Genomic DNA, 27,786 nt, shown 5'->3' on the forward strand with positions numbered 1-27,786 from the left:
GCAGAAGAGGAAGTAAGTGATGAAGAGGATAGCGATTTGTGTGCTGGTCAAATTGAGAAAGTAGAGGCCTCTAAAAGTGAAGAAATATATGAACATTATAGTGTTCTTCCTTTGCATTCCAAGGAAGTCATGGGGAATGCTATTGAGTTGTTTCAAATGAAACAAGCCAAAGGGAGTCACATTAGTGTTTGGGAGGAAAGTTTGGAAGCTCGGTGTTTCCCACAGCTATTTCCAACAGGTCAAGGAGGAAGATATGATGAGCGACCTCATCAAATTCCTGCGTCTGAATACCGGACTTTACGATTGTATGCAGAAGATCCTAGGTTTCGTCAATGCATTCCCTATTTGTTTCATCTCCTGTTTGAAAGCGATCTGTCGGGATGTCATATGCAGTGAACCACATCTTAAAAAGTGGTATACAGATGCGAAACATCTCGGCAAGTGACTTTATGCATAAAGTCAATGTCCAAGACAGTATTTTGGATTCTCACCTAATTAATCTCATGGCGTGTCAGCGTGGTACTAATGAGTACTGGTACCGTCGTCATGGTGATTTAAAATGTATGCTGAGGAAGTTAGGAACTCCAACATGGTTCCTCACTCTGAGCTGTGCCGAGTATGGCTGGGAAGACTTACTTGAATTTCTACGAGAGGCAAATGGAAATATTGAAAACATTGAATTCAAGACACCTGGAGAACTGTGTTCTTTGGATCCAGTGAATGTATGCAGGTACTTCAATCATAGATTTGAAGCTATGATGTCTTTCATCACAAATAAGAAGAATCCACCTCTTGGAGAGGTGTTGGATTTCTTCTGGAGAAAGGAGTACCAAGCAAGAGGTGCTCCTCATATACATATGTTGCTGTGGATCAAGGATGCACCTAAATTTGGAACAGATCCGGATGACTTAGTGATGAATTTCATAGAACAGTATTCTACGTGTGCTGTTCCAAACGCAACGGAGAAGAAAAGCCTAAGAGAACAAGTTCTACGTTTCCAAAGCCATCGTTGTGGAAAGTACTGTCGTCGTAAATTCAGAAACAAGGACAAGTTCTACACCAAATGTCGTTTCAACTTTCCACGACTGGTGATTTCTAAAGGAAGAGTGAACAGTTTGATGTCTTCTCTGCGACATAAAGTGATGAGGAAATCACCCAAAAATACATACAATTTGAAAAGGAACGAAGAGTCCAAGTACATCAACGACTACAACCCAGTGATTTTGTCCATGTGGAATGCTAACATGGATATACAGTTTGTGGCTGACAACTGTATGGCTGTGGCTCGGTATGTGACATCTTACATCACCAAAAAAGAAAAGACAGAATTGAAGGATATGTGGGAGGACATTTCCCATGAAAAGAGCCCCAGCAAGAAGTTGTACAGTTTCAGTCTGAAGATGTTGTCGCATCGAGAAATCGGAGCTTATGAATGTTCTGACCGGTTGTCTTCAGCAAGTCTCTATGCCAAATCCAGGAGTATCGTTTGGGCGAGTCTTGGTCTTGCTGCAACGCGAAATCGAGTTCTAAAACCTGTCCGGGAAATTGAGTATTTGGCGGAAAAGGAACCAAACAGTACCGACATTTTGAAGACCAACATGTTGGATACATATTATCCAAATCGAAGCAGTCACCTTGAGAATGTTTGTCTATATGAGGTTCTACAAAATTATATATTCAAGAGGAACATCAAAGAAGATATTGAGAAAGGAGTGTATGCTGTAATTGGAAGTGAGGGATGTCTGGTCAAGCAAAGAAAATGCCAATTAGTAAACCATCGAAAATTGAGTGGCGAATCTCCAGAAAAAAAGGAGTTTTTCTATTTAGCACTTTTGCAACTTTTCAAGCCTTGGCGTGCCGAAGAGGAACTGCTTGGAGATTTCCTCTGTTACGAAGACTCTTTCACTGCTGCTAAGGATATCAAGAAATGTTGACTTTGGAAATTGAGCAGGAAGCAACGATTGCAGCCGAGATTGCCAGAGACAGTTCTCAGGACAGTCAGAGTTCTGTTTCATTGAGTCAGGATCCACTTGGAGTTCTGGACTTTTTGGTTCCGTCCAGAGGTGTCAGGGAACAACACCCAAAGACCCCGGAGTTCCACCTGCCTTGGTGCACAAATGAACAGAAACATGGGCTTCTCGATGGTGGCGTCAAAGACCAAAGGTTTATTACTGCAGGGACACAGAAGTCACAGAAACTACACATGGGCAGTAACTAGGAGCCTGTTCCAATTGTACAAAGAGGGTTGCTCCTTATATACTGAATTTTGGCCTTCAGGCGAATTCTTCACATGTTGGTACATTCCCAAAACCTTTGTGTCACAAACAATAAATATTTGGCGTACACAGGAACCGTTGATAAAATCTGATACTAAACATCCACGAAGAGGGGTTCCCACTAGTTCATCACAATCCCTTGTCAATATTGCATTCAAGAGCCGGACCGCCTCATCGTAAATTTCGTTACCTCCCCCTAATAAAGATTCAGAAAGAAAGAAAACGGAGCCAGGTGTGGAAGATAGAAAAGCGGGATAAGAGATGTTTGTGGGTCGTAAATGGGCAAGGCTACCGGCTCCGGCCACCTAATCGTGATCAGGACAATGGACACGAGAACCAGTTCAGTTGGGCTGGCCTCGGGCAGCGGAGGCAGCCTTTGTCGAGTCATGTAGCTACAGCGTGATCTGGTTTAAGGTGCACGTGTCATGAGAGAGGTGAATCTCCGGCTAAGGCTACGTGTCCTTAATCGAAATGAAGTGATCAGAGGTTATTGCGTATGTGAGGGCAAGAAACACAAAATGGCGGCCATGATCTAAGATGGATGCCGTGGGTAGATCAGAAATGTGTTTGTAACAGGAGTACTCTTGCTCATAGCATAGCGAAAACACTAGGATATGCTAAATGGATCATTTGCGGTTTGCTGATACCAATATTATGTATTTCCGACAATATTGAAAACACGGGTTCAAATCGTCACGGAACCTCAGACCCTCCTTTTGCCCTTACATAGGCAATTACTCAGTCTATGTCAGAGTCTAGTTCTATGCTCATCAGGTCAGTGACATGCTGTTGTATCATCATCCTTTCTCGTGCCTTTTCTCCAAACGCAGGTGGTTTCTTGAGACAAGTTGCAGCACAAAGACTACACAGAGCAGGACCACACTGGATAATCAAGCAACATGAGAATAGGAATACTAAGATGACACCAATGACCATTAGAACCTTCCATCCCCACGCTGAGATCAGAGTCCATAACCACTCCATAAAGGACCAGTTTCCCTCATCTACGTGTATAGAGTCGGAAATCTTGTGTAGCTTAGAGATCGCCTCATAGACTGTTGGAGCATTATTAGGAATAAAGACACAGCAGCTCGATTGGATCATTCTGCATACCCCACCTCGGTCTGCAAGGATAACGTCTAGAACCATATGGTTCTGTAACGTCATGAGTCTATCCGCCTGAAGCTCAGCTGTCAAATTGCTAAGGGCACCAGCAGTTTCGGTAATAGTAGATTCAACTACCCGTGTTAGCTGACGTATGTTTCTACTATTGGCCATAGGCCCCCAGAACGGAAGGAAGCCTTTGAAGAAGTCTCCAGATTCCTGACTAGCGGTATCTTCCTTGCTGAAGACACCTCTCGCTACTCTGGTTCTGTGGTAGTCAGATGAAGCAGTGTATGTTGGAGGCAACAATCGAGCAATATAACATGAACCTGAAAAGTCGGCAGGTAACCATGTATACGCTCTATCTCGACAGATGAAGTAGGTACCCCTAGCAGTAAGGAAGGCAGGGGAAGAGTTAGCCGGAAACACATAAGTCTCAACGCACTCACTCCTCCCTAGCTGAGCTCTTGGATTTCTCCCATTACCTTGCAAACAGACCTGACCTCGGTGAGGTACGACCCAGATTGGAGTTGAGCTTTTACGCTTGCTTTCTCCTAAACTAAGGCGATACTCTGAAGTATTCCAAGTTAAATACACTCGCAGTTCGTCTCTAGGGTATGATGGAGTATTATTGACGTCCTTGATCATGTCAATAATTCCCTGGACTAAAGCTTTGTTGGCAGAGTTATATTTAGTGGAACGTGGGGGGCGCGGAGGATAGGTTTCAAGGGCATAAGCAAAGATGGTTTGAAGGGCCTGAAATGATCCATTGTAGCTGAAAGGCAAAACCAGATAAGGAATACCTTTATCCATAGTGTGGGGTATCAAGCCACACACCCAGCAGTCTGTAGTGTTAACTACCAGTTGGTGTTGATGCAAGAGCTTTACAAAAGTGTTGTTAATGAACTCTGAGCGTCGGGCTTGCTCATGTTCGGGAAACGAATAAAAAGAGTGTATTGAGGAAACAGTAGAAGTAACAGGATTAAGGGGAGGTACTGTAGTTACTGGTACATAAATCAGACTTATACCAAAAATGATTCCACCCACCAACGTTATCAAAACAATTAGGAATGTAATGGCACATTGCGTCAAAAAGCATTTGCTATGAAGAATTCTGTAAAGTCTGTTTCTGCGAACGTAAATCACATTTTCTCGTTGCAGCGCAGGAAGCTCCATCTTCTACAATCCGCTCGCGACCACTGATGATGTGTACGTAGATGAAAATGCCTCTATCAGCCCTGGGAGTTCCCAGAACCAACAGAAAGATCGACCTTGTGTCAGACCCCTGCAAATCCAACTAGGCACACAGCCACGACCCTACGGCTACCCAGACGGCAAGGCAATTTTAAAATAATAAAACAATAGCAAACTTCCTGGCTGAAGGCAAAAGTTCAAAATTTCAAAACATCACAATATGCAGTTGCCTGCTTTATTTGTCCATTTTACGGTTTCGTAAATTATATCTTTGCTTCGCAGGTACTGTCTGATCGGCAAATAGCGTTTCACTGGTAGCTGTTGCAGTGTTCAAGTTCGCAGATGGCAGAGTTTCTTCTGATGCAGGAGACAAATGTTCAGTGTTCGAAGAAGTCTTTTCTGAAGGAGAGTCAGAGCTTGGAGTGTCAGTGATTAATTCGGCATCGCTGAAAGGGATGAATTTTGGTGTGCTTTCAAATTCGGAGGAACCAATTCCCTTCTTCACCCAGTCGTCGTAAGGAAGCGGCAAAGGGACACGCTTAACATGGGATGCGTGCACCCAATGCTTGCGTCCAGCTACACGAACTGCTGTTCTTGTTGCGAGCAGGACTTGGAAGGGGCCGACGAATCTCGGCTGAAGGTTCTTCGTCCTCGCGAAGTTCCTGATGACTACTAGGTCTCCTGGTTTCAGCTGATGCCCTGGACTCTCCGGAGGCTTTGGTAAAGCATCGAAAACCTGTTGATGAATAAGACTCAATTTAGCAGTCAAGTCGTAAAGATAGTCTATCAACATAGGATACTCTAGAGAGCAAAATTCCGTAGGCCTTGGCACACCCCAGATATTTGCCGGGCGGCCAAAGACTATCTCGTAAGGGCTAAGCCCTACTCTAGAATGTACAGTTGCTCTCGTTGATAACAAAGCCAAAGGAAGTGCGTCTGGCCAGGCTAAACCTGTGGATGCTTGTATTTTAGCTAATTTCAGCTTGAGAGTGCCATTGTAACCCTCCACTAAACCAGCAGACTGGGGATGATTTGCACTGTGAAACTTCTGTTTCAAACCTAGGCCGGCACACACACTCTGCATAACTTTCCCTATAAACTCACTTCCGTTATCTGACCATACAATCCGTGGCATTCCATACCTAGGGAAATATTCTTTGAGAAGAATCTTGGCAGTTGATAGGGCAGTATTGTCCTTTAGTGGGTATGCTTCGATCCACCTGGAAAAAGCACAGACCACCACCAGGACATATTTCAAATTATTACAGCGATCCATGTGAATGAAGTCTAACTGAATCACTTCAAAGGGGCAGGAAGGAGGAGCGAAGTGACCAGCAGGAGTTGGAGTTCCCTTGCCAGGATTATGCATCAGGCATACCATACAATTTTTCACCACTCTCTCTGCACACTTACTGATCCCATCATTCTTCCAGACCGGTGCCAACATCTTACAGATTCCTTTAGAACTGATATGTGCTACTCCATGCGCCATCATCACCACTGCAAGCACATACGCATCAGGCAACATCCAACGCTGCTGTTCTGTCAAATCAATCCAGCACCCATTCGAATCCAACTTGCCCGTACTCTCTCTCCATACACGTTTCTCTTCCTCTGTCGCTTCTTTCTGAATCTCTTTCACACTTTCCATTGTATCCTCACACATTCCAGATTCAGCAATCCATCTTGCAGACGTAGCAACATACATTCTGCTCATTATGTCTCTAGCTGTCTGTTTAGCGATTTCATCAGCAAAAGCATTCCCGCGACCAACATCATCCGTGATTGCTTTATGAGCACTGCACTTTACAATCGCAACTTCAGTCGGCAAGGTTAGAGATTCCAACAAGTCGTTAACTAGCTGACCATGTTGAATCTTAGTCCCATGGGATGTAATGAAACCTCTTTCTCTCCACAAACGGCCAAAACTATGGGCCACGCCAAATGCGTACTGACTATCTGTAAAATTCACTCTCTTTCCCTTAGCTAAAACACATGCTCTCGTTAAAGCTATTAATTCTGCAGCTTGGGCAGAATTCTGACTCACTCTTGCAGTCTCCACAATCGTCTTCAAAGTCGTTACTGCGTAAGCAGCAGTCACATCACCATTCTCTAATTTAAAACATGACCCATCCACATACAATGTACCATCTGGATCTGATAATGGAGTATCCTTCAAGTCAATTCGTCCTTTTGTCTCTTCCTCCGTTCTAAAACAACAATCATGTGGCTCGGAATCACTCGACTCTTGATTAGCCGGCAACAATGTTGCTGGATTCAATACATTACATCTTTTGATCTGAATATGACTCGCTAGTAATGTCAGCTCGTAACCAGATAGTCTCGCACTGGTAAGGTGTTGTGTCTTGGTTCGGTTCATGAGTGTATCCACTGCATGAGGAACCATAACCACTAGCATGTTGTTCATTACCAAACCAGCAGATTGTCGAATGGAAGCCGCAGCTGCCGCTGTAGCTCTCAAACAACTAGGTAACGCTCTAGCTACCGGATCCAATGTTGATGAAAAATACGGACAAGGGCGTTGTTTATCACCAAATTTCTGTGTCAGAACACTCAACGCGCAACCTTCTCTCTCGTGAACGTAGAGCGTGAATGGCTTACTGTAATCAGGTGTACCCAATACAGGAGCTGAACACAATGCTTTTCGTAACTCAGAAAAACTCTCTTGACATTCATCAGACCATGGTACCGGACTCGGAACATTTTTCCCAGTCAAAGCTACCAATGGTTTCGCTAAAAGAGAAAAATTTGGGATCCACTGCCTACAGTAAGAGGTAATACCTAAAAAGGCACGTACTTCTCTCTGTGTGCGTGGAACACTCATCTGCGTAATTGCTTTTATTCTCTCTGGGGTCAACTTCCTTCCCTCCTTTGACAAGAGATGACCTAGGTAGGTCACTTCTTGGCAGCAGTATTGCATCTTAGAAGGTGATACCTTGTGATTCAAATTAGACAAGTGATGTAATAACGAAACTGTAGCTGCTTTGCAAGTTTCCTTGTCATCGGCAGCCACTAGAAGATCATCTACATACTGTACTAGAGCAGAACCTGGAGGAAGGACAAAGGAGTCTAATTGGCTTTTTAATGCTTGACTGTAAATAGATGGGCTCTCACAGTAGCCCTGTGGAGCGCGTTTAAATCTGAAACTGCGACTTCCTAGACAGAAGCCAAAAATATCTCTGCTTTCCTCGGCTATCGGAATGCTGAAGAAGGCATTCTTCAAGTCGATAACTGAAAACCAAGTGGCTGTAGCAGGAATCAATGTTAACAAGGCAGTAATGTCTGGAACCACAGGAAACTGTGGGACCACAATCTTATTAACTTCTCTAAGGTCAATAACAAACCTGTATACTGGAGGCTTTGTAGGATCAGTTCATTTCAAAATCGGTAATGCAGGACTATTACAAACATTTCCTCTAGTTTCTTCAACCACACCTTTCTTAATCAAATCTTGCACAATTAATAAAAGTGCACGCTCACCTTCACTAGATATTTTGTATTGCGGAATTCTTGGAAACTTTACATTGGCTTTCAAAGTAACTACATATGGTGGTATTTCTAAAAGGCCTACATCATTAGGACCAGTCGCCCAAAGAGAATCAGGGAGTGAACGCAGCTCTGGTGGAAGTGCATCCATTGACAAGTACATCGGAGAGGTGATTCTTTTACCCAATGTAAGCTGTACCCCTTCCGGAGAACAGTACAATGTCGCATATAGTCGTTTTAACAAGTCTAAACCAAGCAGATTTTCATTACAACCCGTCGTCAAAATCAAGGGTGCTTTCAATTGACACGGTCCAACAGAAATAGACAAAGGACCAGATATAGGGTTGTAAACAGGGGCGCCTGAGAAACCTACAGAAACATTTGTTGAGCCAGACAAAGGTGCGCCAGGGAGTTTCGCATGAATGATAGAACTTTTTGCGGCACCAGTATCCAACAGAAACGGTTCGACTACACCTGATGTTGCTACTGCGACATAAGGCCCACTCTGATCTACTGGAACTGATACTACTCCCTCTCTCTGTCCATGGCTGTCCTAGTACCCATTTTGCTGAAATCCTTCATCTGCTTCACAATAGTCTTCAACAAGATATTGTTGAGATCTATTTTGCTGGGCTGACTGTCCATTTCGTTGATCAAAGTGATTGGAAGGACGATCATTTGTCTGTGGAGGCATAGCACCTCGCCCTCGACCTCTAGAATTCTGCACAAAACCACCACGACCTCTCTGAGCTGCTGCTGCATTATTTTGCGCTAAGACCGGACATTCATTTTTGTAGTGACCCTCTTTCTTACAGTACGCACACTGGTTCCACTGATATTGAGGCCTCGGTGAACTATAATCTGCCCTCTGATACGAACCCTGTTGCATATTAGTCTGATTTGTGCGAGGCGGATACGCCTGTTGCAAAAGAACTTTAGTCTTTAAATCTTTCGTTTTCTTGTCTGATTTCTCCTTTTCCTCTTTATCCCTATTTTCATAATATTGTGCAGTTGCAAGTATTTGCGCAGTTGTAGAAACAGCCCACGCACTCTCTGAATCTTTTAATTTATTGCATAACTCAGGTAGCAAATTATGCACAAATTTATCGACAAACAGTCTCTGTCCTCCTTCTGTGCTCATATCCTGACCACTATGATCTACAAAAGTCTCTTCGAACCTCGTAAAAAAGTCGGAGACACTTTCGTCTTTCTTCTGCTTGCATGCGGATAACTTGTCCCAATTAACACGTAATGCGGGCATCAGAGTCTTCATTAAGTCAATTATCCTACCCGGAAGATTAGCAATTAGGGGTTCAGGTTTTGCACCACCCGTTTGCTGACCATCCGCTGCAGTGATAGCTGCCCAATCACCACCTAAGGCTACTTGATGATCTTCCCTACGAATTTTGGCCCAGACTGGTTGCGGAACTACATTTCCAAATAACATATCAATGTCTGCTAAGTTCATTATACAAGCCTCAACTGTCTGTGTTAATTCCTTGTAATATCCAGCAGGATTCTTACGCGGATCTGGCAAGGCCTGTTTCACTGCTAGCACTTCGGCTCGCTTCCACGGAATGTGTATCCACACTCTCTGGAATTGTGCCGGAGCGGCAGCAATACCATTAATAGCATCAGCTTGCACAGCATCGCGCCAAATCGGAGGAACCTCCCTCATTGGATATTGGCGACCTAACTTCATTTTACCTTTCTCTAAATCTCTCGGTGAGCAAAGAGAGGGATCATTCCTATAACTTAAGATCAGTTCCATCGCTTCTTCTATATTTTCACCTACTATCATACCAGCAGCAAACTCTTTCTGAACCTTAATCAAGTCTTCTAAATTCGATTCAATATCATCTTCCTCTATTTCCTCACGTAACAACGAGCACATCTCGTCAAAGACGTACCGTTGCGTTGGTTCCTTCCACTGCATAAATGTATCTAGCACATCTCTCGTACTATATCTCCTACTCTTCGATATCCATCTGAGAGCCGTGGAATCTAAAATTCCCCGTTCCTCAGTGCTTGGATGCTGACTACGTCTCTGAACAGAGTCAGAAGTAGGAGTCTTAATTAAAGTTTTATAGAAAGGAGACAGCATATTAGACACAGAATCAGTGATTCTTCGACGAACAGAAAGTGGAGTCAACACACTCGCAGACGTAGAAAACACAGTGGAAGTAGGAACAGATAGCGGGGCAGTAGGAGTATCGAGAAAAATAGTTTGTGGAGCAGTAGGTGTAAGCGAGACAGATACAGGTATAGAAGTCGGCAATCCAGGAAGAGGAGGAGCCGTAGGAACATTCACATTAACCACAGGAGGTACAGGAACTTGATTCTGAGGGGCAGGAGCAATACCAGGTTGTCCAGCAACTGGCAATTGAACATTTGGTACAAGTGGAGCCGTAGCACCTTGTGCATACGGTGGAGGTGACCGTAACAGATAAGACAACAGAGGATCGTTTTCTGAATCCTCCAGTATCTTAGCCGTTTTCGATGGCAAGGCAGGATAGCACTTGTCGATCGCTAAATTATGCTCTCTAATGGCCACCTCTATGGCCTTCTCACACTCGTTATCTTGCAGCTGTTTAGTTGCTTGCTCTAGAGTCAACTCTTCTTTCTCTTTCTGTTCTTTCTTTAATCTCTTCATTTCTCTCTGTTTGGATTCTTTTCGCCAGTAACGGAAAGAATCAAACATTGCCGGCCGGGCTTTCTTCCTGAACAATTTCGCTTCTAAATTATCAAGAATTTCGGGTTCAAAACTACCATGCAGTGGCCAACTAAGGACACCGTCTTTCTCGGTGTAGCGGACCCATACCTCATTATAGGATATAGGACCCACACCATGTTTACAATATAAGTCATATAGGGGAGTCCCAATTGGAGGAACCAGACATGAGTCCTCCAATCGTGAGTCACTGTTGCAACCAAAGCACGACAACATACAATTTCTCTGACTTACCATTTTTCAGTCCGGAACACAAAACAAACAAAACACAAAACAAATATGTGCACTTGAACCAAGAACTTTAAGGCCTACCAAAACGAACTTATGTATCGATACCCAAACTAAACCAAATGGATTATCGTAACCAGAACAACCAGTGATAATCTTACGAAACCAAACCAAACCAAGAACCAAAAAGGATTTTAACAACCCTTACGAAGTAACCAACTAGCAACCACTAAATACTTAACTGAGGCACTGAAGACGTCACCAAGGAGAAACCCGTCACGTTTCGCTGTACTAAGGACTGCACCTCGGGTCCAAGACAGGGCGACGGTCAAGGCAACGGCCCACTGCAGCCGTCCTGAACGGGAACCCTCGTGGAAGAGAACTTCGGCCCACTTTTGCGATATGCCGGGATCGATGAAGTGGGGCGCCTCCCTCAGGAATCTTCACACGAAGCTTCTCAAACTCTTCAGGCTTTTGGACCGGTACCGAATGACGTCGCCCCACGTTGGGCGCCAATTGGAGTTCTGGACTTTTTGGTTCCGTCCAGAGGTGTCAGGGAACAACACCCAAAGACCCCGGAGTTCCACCTGCCTTGGTGCACAAATGAACAGAAACACGGGCTTCTCGATGGTGGCGTCAAAGACCAAAGGTTTATTACTGCATGGACACAGAAGTCACAGAAACTACACATGGGCAGTAACTAGGAGCCTGTTCCAATTGTACAAAGAGGGTTGCTCCTTATATACTGATTTTTGGCCTTCAGGCGAATTCTTCACATGTTGGTACATTCCCAAAACCTTTGTGTCACAAACAATAAATATTTGGCGTACACAGGAACCGTTGATAAAATCTGATACTAAACATCCACGAAGAGGGGTTCCCACTAGTTCATCACAATCCCTTGTCAATATTGCATTCAAGAGCCGGACCGCCTCATCGTAAATTTCGTTACCTCCCCCTAATAAAGATTCAGAAAGAAAGAAAACGGAGCCAGGTGTGGAAGATAGAAAAGCGGGATAAGAGATGTTTGTGGGTCGTAAATGGGCAAGGCTACCGGCTCCGGCCACCTAATCGTGATCAGGACAATGGACACGAGAACCAGTTCAGTTGGGCTGGCCTCGGGCAGCGGAGGCAGCCTTTGTCGAGTCATGTAGCTACAGCGTGATCTGGTTTAAGGTGCACGTGTCATGAGAGAGGTGAATCTCCGGCTAAGGCTACGTGTCCTTAATCGAAATGAAGTGATCAGAGGTTATTGCGTATGTGAGGGCAAGAAACACAAAATGGCGGCCATGATCTAAGATGGATGCCGTGGGTAGATCAGAAATGTGTTTGTAACAGGAGTACTCTTGCTCATAGCATAGCGAAAACACTAGGATATGCTAAATGGATCATTTGCGGTTTGCTGATACCAATATTATGTATTTCCGACAATATTGAAAACACGGGTTCAAATCGTCACGGAACCTCACACTAGGAGGACCTATTATCGAAAATGAAGCTGCCACTGCTATGAATGAAGTGGAAAGAGCCATGGCACATGCTCAGGAGGATGCGGTTAACTTAGAAGACTTGGAAAAACAACTCAACGTTGAGCAGAGGAAAATATATGACGAAGTTACCAAGCAAATTGATCATGGATTAAGTCATGAAAAGAAAGAGTGCTCATGTACGTCGTTGAAGCCTGTCCGACTGTACGTGAGTGGAGAAGCGGGAACTGGAAAAAGTTTCCTTATTAAAGCAATTTCTTGTTATTTGCAGGAAAGGACTGAGTCATCGCTGTCTTTTGTTGTTACCGCTCCTACTGGACTGGCAGCACATAACATTAAAGGTATTACTTTGCATCGTCTACTGATGCTGCCAGTGGAGCATGACAACAAATTACAATACCACAAGTTATCTGGGGATGCTTGTTGTGAAGTTTCAAGAGTCTTGAGGAAAATGAAACTTCTTATCATTGACGAAGTAAGCATGGTTTCCAATGTCATGCTTGCCTTTGTGCATTTGAGAATGCAAGAAGTTCTTAAAACTGAGTATGATGTGTTATTTGGTGGCAAACACATCATTGTTTTCGGAGATCTTCTGCAGCTGACACCAGTAAAAGGACAACCTGTGTTCAAAATACTCACGCATGAAGATACCAGGAAGTGCCTAGGGAGCATTGGCAACGTCAATATATGGTTAAACTTCAATTATGCTGAACTGCATGAAAATATGCGTCAGGCAAAGGATGAAGATTACAAGAATATTCTACAAGATATTAGAATTGGAAAAGTGACCGAGCATGGGAAAGAAGCTTTAAATGCACGATTACTGTCAAATTTATATCCAGAACAAGACGTTGTGCCTGAGAATATTTTTCAGAAAATTACTGAGAAGAAATCCGGAATATGTTTGATGCCAACTCTTGCAGAATGTGCCATCTTCAACAACAAAATGTTGAATTTAGAAAAGCAAGAGATTGTGAAACTTGAAGCTATTGACAGAATAGAGCATATGGGATCAACAATTATTTTGTCTGAGAATTTGAAATCAAAATTGGATTCATTAGAGAAGACTATATCTAAAACAGCGGGTTTTGAAAAGACTTTGAATGTGTGTTTAAATTGCCGAATCATTTTGAGAAGGAATTTACATGTTGAAAGAGGTCTGGTAAATGGATCAATGGGTAATGTTGTTGATTTTGAGAAATACAGAAGTCGAGATGGTATTGAATTTGTAAAAATTAAATTTGATGGCATTGAGGAAGTACAGCTAATTGGTTGTTGTTCTGCTAGGTTTTTGCTTGTTAAAGACTTATATGTTCGCCGTAAACAGTTTCCTGTTTGCTTGGCATATGCGGTGACAATCCATAAATCGCAAGGTTTAAGTGTAGATAGTGCATTGGTGAATATTGGCAGTTCTGTGTTCAAAGAGGGTATGGCATATGTGGCATTGTCACGAGTTAGAACTTTATCGGTATTGTACTTGATTGATTGTGATGTCACAAACATTTGTGCGGATCTAGATTGTGTTAAGGAATACAATAGGTTAAGAAGAGAGTATGCGCCACATTTGCCTCAATATCCTTTGTTTGAGAAACGTGTGGTAGGCCGTAAACGAAGAAATATCACTAATAGTAGGGAGGTTGTAGCAAAAAGCCGAAAAGCCGAAAAGTCGATGAACCGAAAATTGTAAGCAGAAAGAAAGCGGATTCTGTTGAAGATGTTGTCGGTTTTCAATTTGAAAACAGTTCTGGTGTCAACTGCTATGCAAATGTAGTGGTTAATGTTCTCTTTTCACTAGAGACTTTAAAAGAACAGATTGTGTTCAATTCGGAACAAAGTTTATGCTGTTTGTTGAATTCTGTGTTAGAGAAATGTAGCACTGATCGAACAAAAGTAGAAAGTGTGTCTGAAGTTCGTTATCTGTTAGATGAATGTTCAGGTCAAAAAGACTTCTCTGAAAATAATCATGAGGATTGTCAGGAGTTTTTAATGTATATGCTTGATGTATTGCAAGATGAGGGTATAGATGTAGATCACCTGTTTGGGCTTTCTTATCAATGGCAGCATGACTGCGAGAACTGTATGGTATCAAGTACTACTAGTGTAGACTCAGAAAGATTTATATATTGAACTTTGCCAGACAGTAAATCAGTCTCCTTTAATAAGCTAGTAAATGCAGCTGATCACAACATGGAGTGTAGCCAATGTAAATCTGAAATGATGTCAACATTATTTATACGAAGATATGGCCAGTATGTCATTTTAATGATCCAACGATGTAGGCCTGATGGATCAAAATTGTCAACTTTAATAAAAAAATTTGTTGCTTCTCAGCTGTCAATATCAGGAAGGACTTTTGTAACTGTAGCAATTATCTATCACGATGGTCCTTCAACAACATCAGGACATTACACAGCTTATTTAAAGTCTAGAAACGGCTGGTCATTCTGCAACGATTCTGTTGTAACTTTCAAAAAAAAATTGCCGTTTGACCTTAAAAATTCTTACCTGGTGTTTTTAAAACCAAAATTTTAAGGAAAGAATCTCGGGATTTCCTCTGAGGAATTGCAAAAGGTTCATGAAGTAGAGGGAATGTAAGTCTGCAATGCTGTCTAGATTATTGGTCCAAAACTTTTAATTATAATGTCATTTTAAAAATCAAACTATATAAACCTGATGCAAGTAAGTCTGCTTCATAGTAAGCAGTATCAGTGTCATAGGAAAAGTAGAACATGAGTTAGCAAGAAGGGTAAGATATCAGTAGTCCAGGATTGTGAAAGTAATCTTAAATGTTTTCTTTTTGAAAGTTGCGAAAATAGAAAATGACGGGATTTGATTACAAGAATTACAAGAGTTGTAAATCGCTGCAACATGATTTGGCCAAGTGGAAACATGTGGTAGAATGTGAGAAGTCTTTAATTGTATGTAACAAAACGATGGAGGTTTTCTTTCAGAAAGTGGCGGGCTGAAAATATTTATAGCACAACAGAGTGTACGCTGTTCATAGGACATCCTTCGACGTTATGGAAAGTAAGTTAATTTTAAGGAGTTTTGAATTCAGATTTCTTATGTTGTATGGGTTTTTTAAACACAATCATTTTGATTGTGTTTTTTTCCCCGCTGTTACATGATGAATACCTTCAAGTCACTGGTTTAAGTGAAATTTGATACATTCTGAGAACAGCAAAAATAAACCATTTAATATGTATAATTAATGTTCTAATTTTTGTACTTATGATATACATTTAGAAATGTGAGGTAGATATGGAGAAACTGAGGCTTCTGTAAGTGTCAAAGTTAATGCTTACAGTGCTGCACTTCTGGGTACTGTTTTTTTTGAAAACTGAATAGGCCTCACCTCAAAGAAACCTCTTGAAAGGACACATCTTATTTGCATCCTGAAACAATCATTTAAAATGTTGGACACAATTTTATGATGGCTTTACATCTCTTTTGCGCTGCTATTGCATCACTATTGTGAGACATCAGCAGTGCAAAAGATGCACCATGTTCCAAAATAGGCCTCACTTCATCAGCATCAAGATACTGTTTGTTTAATATATATATCTTTAGGATTGTGTAGGGGACGTAGAGAAGCAGAGGCTTCTGTAAATGTCAAAGTTGTTGAAAAACTGTTTGTTCTTGAACCTTTTCCCTTGTCTTTTCTCATTTTTAAATACATGTTTTAATATTTTTGAAATGTTTGTTCTCTCTTTCACAGATTGAAAGTATGAAAAAAGAATTGAAAAAGTTAACAAGAATTATAAGGTAAATGTTTTCTACTCTTTCTACCCGCAATCCACTGCTGATGATGTCACTGACCATGTCATGAATGATGTAATAAGTGGACATGACTTACTTCATTGGTAGGCCTTCACATGTATTATCTCCTCTGTATTCTTCAACAAGCGTAAAATTGATCTGCAACCCTGAGTAGGCCTCACCTTAAACAAACCTCTGGAGAGACCACACCTTATCGTCATCCTGAATTAATTATTTAAAATGTTAGGGACAGATTTATGATATGTGTATGCCTCTTTTGCGCCACTGTGCATCAGTTTTGTGACGCAGTGGCGGTGCAAAAGATTTGTTATGAGGCGTCAAAATTACAAATTGATGCATCTAGGCAAATGTGTCATGCTGTTTTAAAACCGGGCCACATGAAACCGATGCAGCAGTGATAAAAAAGATGCTCCATGTTGCAAGACAGGCCTCACTTGGGGCCATATGTATCAAGCTAATTAGAATGCTTTGGCGACATATTTCTACTGATAAAAGCTGCAAAACTTTTATTGCCTATGTTGATGATATGGCTCTATGTTATTTACATTTCTTTGCTGTTTCAATTAATCTTTTTCTGTTATTTTTTCTTTTCTGTTTTCTATTTTTTCTCTCTGTTATTCCACATGTTTTAATCTTATTTTGAACATTCACTCACATTCTCCAAGAAACTCTTCTTTGTTATTGTTCTACTCTCTTTTTTTTCTTTCACTTCCTTATCTATTTTGTTTTTCGCAATTATACCCTCTTCCATCTTTTCTTCGGTAAATAGATCTATTAAACAGTATCTTTGGTTTACTCCCTATAGCTGTCTTTCTTTTAACATTACTCTCTGTTTACTTCCCTTATACTTACTCTTCTTTTTTTTTTTTTTTAAATGTTTTGGTTCGCTCCTAGTTCGCGAACCGGGCAGCGAACGGGGAAGCGAACCAAAAGAAATAGAGCTTGACAGAGTGCTAAACATTCTAGCAATTTTATTTGAAAGGGGAGGTAGTTCTGAAAAGAACTTTTTTTTTATGTTTTTTTTTTATTTTTTTTATTTTTCTGAACATTTTTTGTTTTTTTTGTATTTTTTGAACAGTTTTATGTTTTTTTTTGTTTTTGATGGAGGGGAAACAACAAAAAACAGGCATTGAAAAGGGCTCAACAGGAGCAAAAAAAAAATTACTGTCTGGGGCGGTTAGGGCAATTATGATTTTCATAAGCAACGTTCATTAACGATATGCTCATGTTACCACATGAAAGCAATGCACCGCAATACAAACAGGTTAATTTCATATGTAAAAAGTTCTGCTGAATGTTTGGCACGTTTCCCGTGCCTCTGCTCCTGTCAACGATATTTGCGAAGTTGACCTGGCCACAGGAGTTGTTGTTGGATTATTCTGCAGGTCACGCAACTCTGCACGGCTGTAGTTGTAGTTCAATGGATGCCACCTGCTCATATGCCGATGCATGGTATAGTTCCCAAAGCTATACTTTTTATCAGTGTCTCTTGATAACCTGTCTTTACAAATGAGGCAGGTGACATACTTAGCATTTACTTTCTTCTGCCCTCGAGGGAGTGAAAAAAACTGCCAAATGAAACTGGTTTTCCGATGGGAAACACGGGGCACCTCTTGTAAGAACTGTGGTCCTTCTGTCTCCTCTTCCTCTAGTTCATCCTCTTCCTCCTCTGTGTTGGTGATGAACTGGGGTGGTGGTCCTCTCTTCCCATGAGGAGGTGAAGGTGGTGGTGGGGGTGCACCAGCTGAAGCAACTACTGAAGCCATTGCTCAACTATGAAAAAGGGTCTTTCTCTCACCAAGATGAAAGTCAGAGTGAGGAAAGAATGAGGGGTTTTCATCATTTGGGAAAAGCAAAAGTTCTAAACCAATGAAAAGTGTTATTTTTAGGTCATATGACCTAGTCTTACATCATTTGGAAACCAAAAGTGAAATGAACCAATGAAAAGTTTTATAAACAAGTCACATGACCTGTTCCGCTTACGTTACGCGGTGCGCGCCGCGCCCCGGATCGCTTCCGGTTCGCGGTCCGGAGCACTTCCGGGAGCGCTAACGCGGCGCGTCATAAGACGCATTATGCGACAACGTGATACGTCGCGCTTCCGCGACGCGTCACAATGTTGATTTCTAACGCGGCAGTTGCGCAAACGGATCGTTTACCGGTCGCGGACTAGGTCGCGGCATCAAGATGAGCTAACGGGAAGCTTCCCGGTTCGCGAACCGGGAGCGAAGAAAAAAAATATTTAAAAAAAATTATTAATAAACATATAAAATATATTTTTGGATTTAAAGAAGAATACATTTTACAGCTACAGATATTAGCTTTTAAAAAACCAATGAAATTCACTGAAAAAACCATAGGTTATAGACCATATATAGTTAGGAATTAGCATTTACAAAACCTTGAAAATTCACTGAAAAAACCATAGGTTATAGACCATATATAGTTAGGGATTAGCATTTACAAAACCTTATTTTACTCGCACAAAACCATTGAAATTCCCATATATAGTTAGTTGCACTAACTATATATCGCGCACCCGCAATCCACTGCTGATGATGTCACATATTACATCATTCATGACATGGTCAGTGACATCACTGATGACATCACTGATGACATCTCAAATGACATCACTGATGACATCACTGATGACATCATCCAGTGACTGTATGTTTCTGTAAAGTTAAAATGTGTCTTACATATTGAAGAATGAGTGGATGTATAAGTGTCTGGATGAAGAATTTAGTAGGTGCATGACTGACTGTATGAGTGAGTGATTAAATGTGTCTCACTGAGGGCATGGGTTAGTGACTAAACTGTCTTAATTTGTGCATCATTATGTCTGTTGTTCTGTAAACTGCTGCATGTGTTGATCAGTAGCTATATGAGTAACTATATGGGTTATTGATTGGTTGCCCAAGTATTTGTATGGGAGACTGAGTGTGTGTGGGTGGCTGGGAGGTGTATGACTCTGTGCATAGATGTGTGATCAGTTGATTCACTAGATGTATGGGTTCAAAAGTGCATGTGGAAACAGCTGTATGGGCGGTTGACTGTGTGAATGAGTGTATTGGTGAGTGAATGGATATCTCAGTGCTACATGTCAAAGTAAGTACATATGTAAAACACAGTACATGTGAGAGTTGACATATATAAAAATCTGTGCATAAGAGCCAGTGATTGTGTGAGTGGCTGTATGGATCATTGTGAACTTGTATCAGGGATTGTATAAGAGAGTTAATATGTGTTAGTATATGTTTGAATAAGTAAGGTGTGTATAACTGTATAGTTGAGGAAATGGAGGTGTGATTGATTCTTTGCATGACTGACTAGGTGTGTAAGTAACTCCATAGATGAGTGACAGTCTGTGAGTGTCTGTTTACACTGAGTGTATCTAATGTTATATTAGAGTCTGACGAGGTTCATCGTATTATCACATGAATGATGTCATCACTGATGTGATAAGTAATGTCAAATGAGATGTCATCAGTGATGTCATCAGTGATGTCATCAGTGATGTCATTTGAGATGTCATCAGTGATGTCATCAGTGATGTCACTGACCATGTCATGAATGATGTAATATGTGACATCATCAGCAGTGGATTGCGGGTGCGCGATATATAGTTAGTGCAACTAACTATATATGGGAATTTCAATGGTTTTGTGCGAGTAAAATAAGGTTTTGCAAATGCTAATCCCTAACTATATATGGTCTATAACCTATGGTTTTTTCAGTGAATTTTCAAGGTTTTGTAAATGCTAATTCCTAACTATATATGGTCTATAACCTATGGTTTTTTCAGTGAATATATATATATATATATTTTATATACATAAACATATGCAGGTGCATGGTGTGTTTGACAGTTATTTGACACGTTCCTAAGAGAAAACAGAGTATGAAAGTGGACGCACAAGTTGAGCCATAAAAGTGCAAGTTCTCCGGGATAATGCTCACCATAAAAACGCGAGTTGGGAAGACATTTATGGGAGACTGTGGTTATCAACACACAGATCTGTTTTATGAAGGGCAAAGTCCATTCATAATGTCGTTTTGGATTACAACGATTATTTATTCATGCCCCTTCCTCCCCCCCTTTTAATATAAGTCAGACGTGTCTTTAACATGCAGTGTTTACTCGAGGAGATTAAGGTGCCGCTGCTTTTAAAAGTCCACTCACTTCATTTATATGAAGAAGAGGTCGGTGTAGCAGTCTACACATCTGATGCCCGGGCCCTTCCTGGTGCTGCACCTGCACGCTGGATTCTTCCCGTTGTCTTTCATTCCAAAATGTGCCTGCTGTCTCCGGTGTCATGGGAGCTTTGTTTCGGTGACCCGACCTGCAAGCCCCTTCAAACACTGCACCTTTCACTGGCAGATCCCGGCGCGCCCAATGACTCCTGCGTGCTCCGGGGTGCATGGCTGCTGTAGGAGGCGCCTAGCAATGACTGCGTATGAATGAAAGCGCTGGACTCGCAGCTTATTTATAAAGCACTCTGTACAAATGAGTTAAGGTGCGACTGGCGACCTGTGTGCATGGCCTGCATTACTTTTAAAGTGGCACTGGCAATGCCTGCTAATGTATGGACAAGCCATACACAATGACCCGCAGTAGTGTTGTGTAAAAATACCTTGTATTTATTATTTATATTTATATACGCATTAAGATGTTCCTTTAGTTTGCTATATATTTTGCTTCTTTGAAATGTACAATGGCATCCACTTGGTCTATGAGGGGCTTTGCAATCCCACGAGGTGTGGAGCCTTAACTCCCTAGCGCCTACTCCTTCCAGCCCTCCGAGGAAGCGCTATCTTGCACCCTTATGAAGACAACTCTTTCTTGCACACCCCGCGACCATCTCAGAATAACAAAAACCGGTGAGCCCCCTGTGGGGCGGGAAGCGCCCCTCTCCAGGGGAACAAAATGCGCTTTTCAGGTGTTTCAGAGGGGCAATAATTAACTAGGCGGCAGATGCTGCCAGGCATGGAAACCACGCCCTTTTTTACACCTCTCTGCAACGCAGCCCCCTGAGGCATACTGGAGGTTCCTCGTGGGCTACTTGGCCCCCAGGGACCCCCAGTATTCAAGGGAAATTACTTCCCCATCTGTAAACACGCCAGGGGGCGCGTTTGCAGAGTGGTGCAGGGAGGGGGCATGGCCTCCTCCCCATCCCGGTTTGTAATTTCTTTTGTTTTTAAGAAAGGGGCTGTGTAGCCCCCTTCTTTTTCCCCCCAAAAGTATTTTTATTTATTTTTAATGGGAAGGGGGCCCGTGGCCCCTCCCGTGTCTGATCCAGGCCCTGGGAACCCATCCACCAGGGCATGCCACATTTTTTAAAACATTTTTAGGGAGGGGGGCTGATTAGCCACCACCTCAGGTCACTTAAGGCCCTGGGGACCCCAGCCCCCGGGGCCAGCCTACATCCTTTTAAAAAAACATTTTTTTAATGATTTTGGGAAGGGGCTGCGTGGCTCCCCTCCCGGGTCACTTCTGGCTTGAAGAGGAATTAATTCCCCAGGGGCCTGGCCCTCTCCTTTGGGGACCCCCCACAGTCCCTGCAGGCTCCCCGCATCCTGCGGGAGCCGGCATTGCTTTTCTGCTTGGGGAGCAGCTAGCATGCTGCTCCCCTTTCTGCTTGGGGAGCAGCTAGCATGCTGCTTCCCATGCAGAAAAGCAATCAGCTTTGGTTTTTGAAAGAGAGAGCAGGTTTCCTGCTCTCTCTTTCAAAAACCAAATCAGTTTGCTATGGTTGGGCGGGAGAGCCCTACCATAGCACACAGCAGTGTCTCTGAGGTAGACACCCTGGGACACTGCAGGAGCCGGCCCTAGGGGGTGGTGGTTGTGTGAATGGGTGGATGATGTGTGGAAGATGAATAAGGTGAAAAATAGGAAAGGTAGCAGGTGCGCAATTTACCCACTGCTTTCAGCCGGGGTAGTAGTTACCAATAAGGTTCTTTAAAGGGCCTGCACTTTGAATTAGAATATGAAATAGAAGAATCATTGATAACCACAGCCAAGAAAGGTAGCAAGTGCACAAATTACCCACTGTCTTCAGCCTGGGTAGTAGTTACATAAAAATGCTCTATAAAGGGCCTGCACTTTGAATTAGAATATGAAATAGAAGAAAAATTGATAACCCCAGCCAAGAAAGGCAGCAAGTGTGGAAATTACCCACTGCCTTCATCCGGGGTAGTAGTTACAAAGAAAGGGTCTATAAAGGGCCTGCACTTTGAATATTAACCCCTTCCCTGCTCATGACGAGCTCAGCTTGTCATGAGGCACACTGGAGCTGTGCTTATGACGAGCTGAGCTCGTCATGAATAGAGAAGAATAGCAATTTCCAGCACAGGATGGGAATTGCCTTAGCAGCCAAGGTGTTAAATAGAAGAAAAATTGATAACTCCAGCCAAGAAAGGCAGCAGGTGTGCAATTTACCCACTGCTTTCACCCGGGGTAGTAGTTACCAATAAGGTTCTATAAAGGGCCTGCACTTTGAATTAGAATATGAAATAGAAGAATCATTGATAACCACAGCCAAGAAAGGTAGCAAGTGCACAAATTACCCACTGTCTTCAGCCTGGGTAGTAGTTACATAAAAATGCTCTATAAAGGGCCTGCACTTTGAATTAGAATATGAAATAGAAGAATAATTGATAACCACAGCCAAGAAAGGCAGCAAGTGTGGAAATTACCCACTGTCTTCAGCCGGGATAGTAGTTACAATAAAAGGCTCTATAAAGGGCCTGCACTTTGAATTAGAATATGAAAAAGAAGAGTAATTGATAACCACAGCGAAGAAAAGCAGTAGGTAGGTTTGTGTATGTGTGGATGCTGTGTGGAAGATGAATACGTTGAAAAATAAGAAAGGTAGCAAGTGCACAAATTACCCACTGCCTTCAGCCGGGGTAGTAGTTAACAATAAGGTTCTATAACGGGCCTGCAGTTTGAATTAGAATATGAAATAGAAGAAAAATCGATAACCACAGCCAAGAAAAGCAGCAAGTGCGCAAATTACCCACTGCCTTCAGCCGGGGTTGTACTTAGGAAAAAGGCGTTATAAAGTGCCTGCACTTTGAATTAGGGAATGAAATAGAAGAATTGATAACCTCAGCCAAGAAAGGGAGCAAGTGCGCAAATTACCTACTGCCTTCAGCCGGGGTAGTAGTTTCCAATAAGAATCTATAAAGGGCCTGCACTTTAAATTAGAATATGAAATAGAAGAATAATTGATAACCCCAGCCAAGAAAGGCAGCAAGTGTGCAAATTACCCACTGCCTTCAGCCAGGGTAGTAGTTACAAAAAAAGGCTCTATAAAGTGCCTGCACATTGAATTAGAATATGAAATAGGAGAATAATTGATAACCCCAGCCAAGAAAGGCAGCAAGTGTGCAAATTACCCACTGCCTTCAGACGGGGTAGTAGTTACAAAAATAGTCTCTATAAAGGGCCAGCTGTTTGAATTAGAATATGAAATAGAAGAATAATTGATAACCCCAGCCAAGAAAGGCAGCAAGTGTGCAAATTACCCACTGCCTTCAGCCGGGGTAGTAGTTAACAATAAGGTTCTATAACGGGCCTGCACATTTAATTAGAATATGAAATAGGAGAATAATTGATAACCCCAGCCAAGAAAGGCAGCAAGTGTGCAAATTACCCACTGCCTTCAGCCGGGGTAGTAGTTAACAATAAGGTTCTATAACGGGCCTGCACATCGAATTAGAATATGAAATAGAAGAATAATTGATAACCCCAGCCAAGAAAGGCAGCAAGTGTGCAAATTATCCACTGCCTTCAGCCGGGGTAGTAGTTAACAATAAGGTTCTATTACGGGCCTGCAGTTTGAATTAGAATATGAAATAGAAGAAAAATTGATAACCCCAGCCAAGAAAAGCAGCAAGTGCGAAAATTACCCACTGCCTTCAGCCGGGGTTGTACTTAGAAAAAAAGTCTTTATAAAGTGCCTTCACTTTGAAGTAGGAAATGAAATAGAAGAATTGATAACCTCAGCCAAGAAAAGGAGCAAGTGCGCAAATTACCCACTGCCTTCAGCCGGGGTAGTAGTTTCCAATAAAAATCTATGAAGTGCCTGCACTTTGAATTAGAATATGAAATAGAAGAATAATTGATAACCCAAGCCAAGAAAGGCAGCAAGTGCGCAAATTACCCACTGCCTTCAGCCGGGGTACTAGTTACAAAAAAAGGCTCTATAAAGGGCCTGCACATTGAATTAGAATATGAAATGGGAGAATAGTTGATAACCCCAGCCGAGAAAGGCAGCAAGTGTGCAAATTACCCACTGCCTTCAGACGGGGTAGTAGTTACAAAAAAAGTCTCTATAAAGGGCCTGCTGTTTGAATTAGAATATGAAATAGTAGAATAACTAATAACCACAGCCAAAAAAGGCAGCAGGTAGGTGTGTGTATGTGTGGATGATGTGTGGAAGATGAATAAGGTGAAAAATAGGAATGGTAGCAGGTGCGCAATTTACCCACTGCTTTCAGCCGGGGTAGTAGTTACCAATAAGGTTCTGTAAAGGGCCTGCACTTTGAATTAGAATCTGAAATAGAAGAATCATTGATAACCACAACCAAGAAAGGTAGCAAGTGCACAAATTACCCACTGTCTGCAGCCTGGGTAGTAGTTACATAAAAATGCTCTATAAAGGGCCTGCACTTTGAATTAGAATATGAAATAGAAGAATAATTGATAACCACAGCGAAGAAAAGCAGTAGGTAGGTTTGTGTATGTGTGGATGCTGTGTGGAAGATGAATACGTTGAAAAATAAAAAAGGTAGCAAGTGCGCAAATTACCCACTGCCTTTAGCCGAGGTAGTAGTTACCAATAAGGCTCTATAAAGGGCCTGCAGTTTGAATTAGAATATGAAATAGAAGAATAATTGATAACCCCAGCCAAGAATGGCAGCAAGTGCACAAATTACCCACTGCCTTCAGCTGGGGTAGTAGTTAACAATAAGGTTCTATAACGGGCCTGCAGTTTGAATTAGAATATGAAATAGAAGAAAAATCGATAACCCCAGCCAAGAAAAGCAGCAAGTGCGCAAATTACCCACTGCCTTCAGCCGGGGTTGTACTTAGTAAAAAAAGGCTTTATAAAGTGCCTGCACTTTGAATTAGGAAATGAAATAGAACAATTGATAACCTCAGCCAAGAAAGGGAGGAAGTGCGCAAATTACCCACTGCCTTCAGCCGGGGTAGTAGTTTCCAATAAGAATCTATAAAGGGCCTGCACTTTGAATTAGAATATGAAATAGAAGAATGATTGATAACCCCAGCCAAGAAAGGCAGAAGGTAGGTGTGTGTATGTGTGGATGGTGTGTGGAAGATGAATAAGGTGAAAAATAGGAAAGGTAGCAAGTGTGCAAATTACCCACTGCCTTCACCTGGGGTAGTAGTTATAAAAAAAGGGCTCTATAAAGGGCCTGCACTTTGAATTAGAATATGAAATAGAAGAATAATTGATAACCCCAGCCAAGAAAGGCAGCAAGTGCAGAAATTATCCACTGCCTTCAGCCGGGGTAGTAGTTACAAAAAAAGTCTCTATAAAGGGCCTGCTGTTTGAATTAGAATATGAAATAGTAGAATAACTAATAACCACAGCCAAAAAAGGCAGCAGGTAGGTGTGTGTATGTGTGGATGATGTGTGGAAGATGAATAAGGTGAAAAATAGGAATGGTAGCAGGTGCGCAATTTACCCACTGCTTTCAGCCGGGGTAGTAGTTACCAATAAGGTTCTGTAAAGGGCCTGCACTTTGAATTAGAATCTGAAATAGAAGAATCATTGATAACCACAACCAAGAAAGGTAGCAAGTGCACAAATTACCCACTGTCTGCAGCCTGGGTAGTAGTTACATAAAAATGCTCTATAAAGGGCCTGCACTTTGAATTAGAATATGAAATAGAAGAATAATTGATAACCACAGCGAAGAAAAGCAGTAGGTAGGTTTGTGTATGTGTGGATGCTGTGTGGAAGATGAATACGTTGAAAAATAAAAAAGGTAGCAAGTGCGCAAATTACCCACTGCCTTTAGCCGAGGTAGTAGTTACCAATAAGGCTCTATAAAGGGCCTGCAGTTTGAATTAGAATATGAAATAGAAGAATAATTGATAACCCCAGCCAAGAATGGCAGCAAGTGCACAAATTACCCACTGCCTTCAGCTGGGGTAGTAGTTAACAATAAGGTTCTATAACGGGCCTGCAGTTTGAATTAGAATATGAAATAGAAGAAAAATCGATAACCCCAGCCAAGAAAAGCAGCAAGTGCGCAAATTACCCACTGCCTTCAGCCGGGGTTGTACTTAGTAAAAAAAGGCTTTATAAAGTGCCTGCACTTTGAATTAGGAAATGAAATAGAACAATTGATAACCTCAGCCAAGAAAGGGAGGAAGTGCGCAAATTACCCACTGCCTTCAGCCGGGGTAGTAGTTTCCAATAAGAATCTATAAAGGGCCTGCACTTTGAATTAGAATATGAAATAGAAGAATGATTGATAACCCCAGCCAAGAAAGGCAGCAAGTGTGCAAATTATCCACTGCCTTCAGCCGGGGTAGTAGTTACAAAAAAAGGCTCTATAAAGGGCCTGCACATTGAAATAGAATATGAAATAGGAGAAAAGTTGATAACCCCAGCCAAGAAAGGCAGCAAGTGTGCAAATTGCCCACTGCCTTCAGACAGGGTAGTAGATACAAAAAAAGTCTCTATAAAGGGGCTGCTGTTTGAATTAGAATATGAAATAGTAGAATAACTAATAACCACAGCCAAGAAAGGCAGCAAGTGTGCAAATTACCCACTGCCTTCAGCCTGAGTAGTAGTTAACAATAAGGTTCTATAACGGGCATGCACATTGAATTAGAATATGAAATAGGAGAATAATTGATAACCCCAGCCAAGAAAGGCAGCAAGTGTGCAAATTACCCACTGCCTTCAGCCGGGGTAGTAGTTACAAAAAAAGGCTCTATAAAGGGCCTGCACATTGAAATAGAATATGAAATAGGAGAAAAGTTGATAACCCCAGCCAAGAAAGGCAGCAAGTGTGCAAATTGCCCACTGCCTTCAGACAGGGTAGTAGATACAAAAAAAGTCTCTATAAAGGGGCTGCTGTTTGAATTAGAATATGAAATAGTAGAATAACTAATAACCACAGCCAAGAAAGGCAGAAGGTAGGTGTGTGTATGTGTGGATGGTGTGTGGAAGATGAATAAGGTGAAAAATAGGAAAGGTAGCAAGTGTGCAAATTACCCACTGCCTTCACCTGGGGTAGTAGTTATAAAAAAAGGGCTCTATAAAGGGCCTGCACTTTGAATTAGAATATGAAATAGAAGAATAATTGATAACCCCAGCCAAGAAAGGCAGCAAGTGCAGAAATTATCCACTGCCTTCAGCCGGGGTAGTAGTTACAAAAATAAGACCCTATAAAGGGCTTGCATTATGAATTAGAATATGAAATAGAAGAA

The sequence above is a fragment of the Lissotriton vulgaris genome, chromosome 9 (genome assembly GCF_964263255.1).
Source record: "Lissotriton vulgaris chromosome 9, aLisVul1.2, whole genome shotgun sequence".
NCBI lineage: Eukaryota > Metazoa > Chordata > Amphibia > Caudata > Salamandridae > Lissotriton > Lissotriton vulgaris.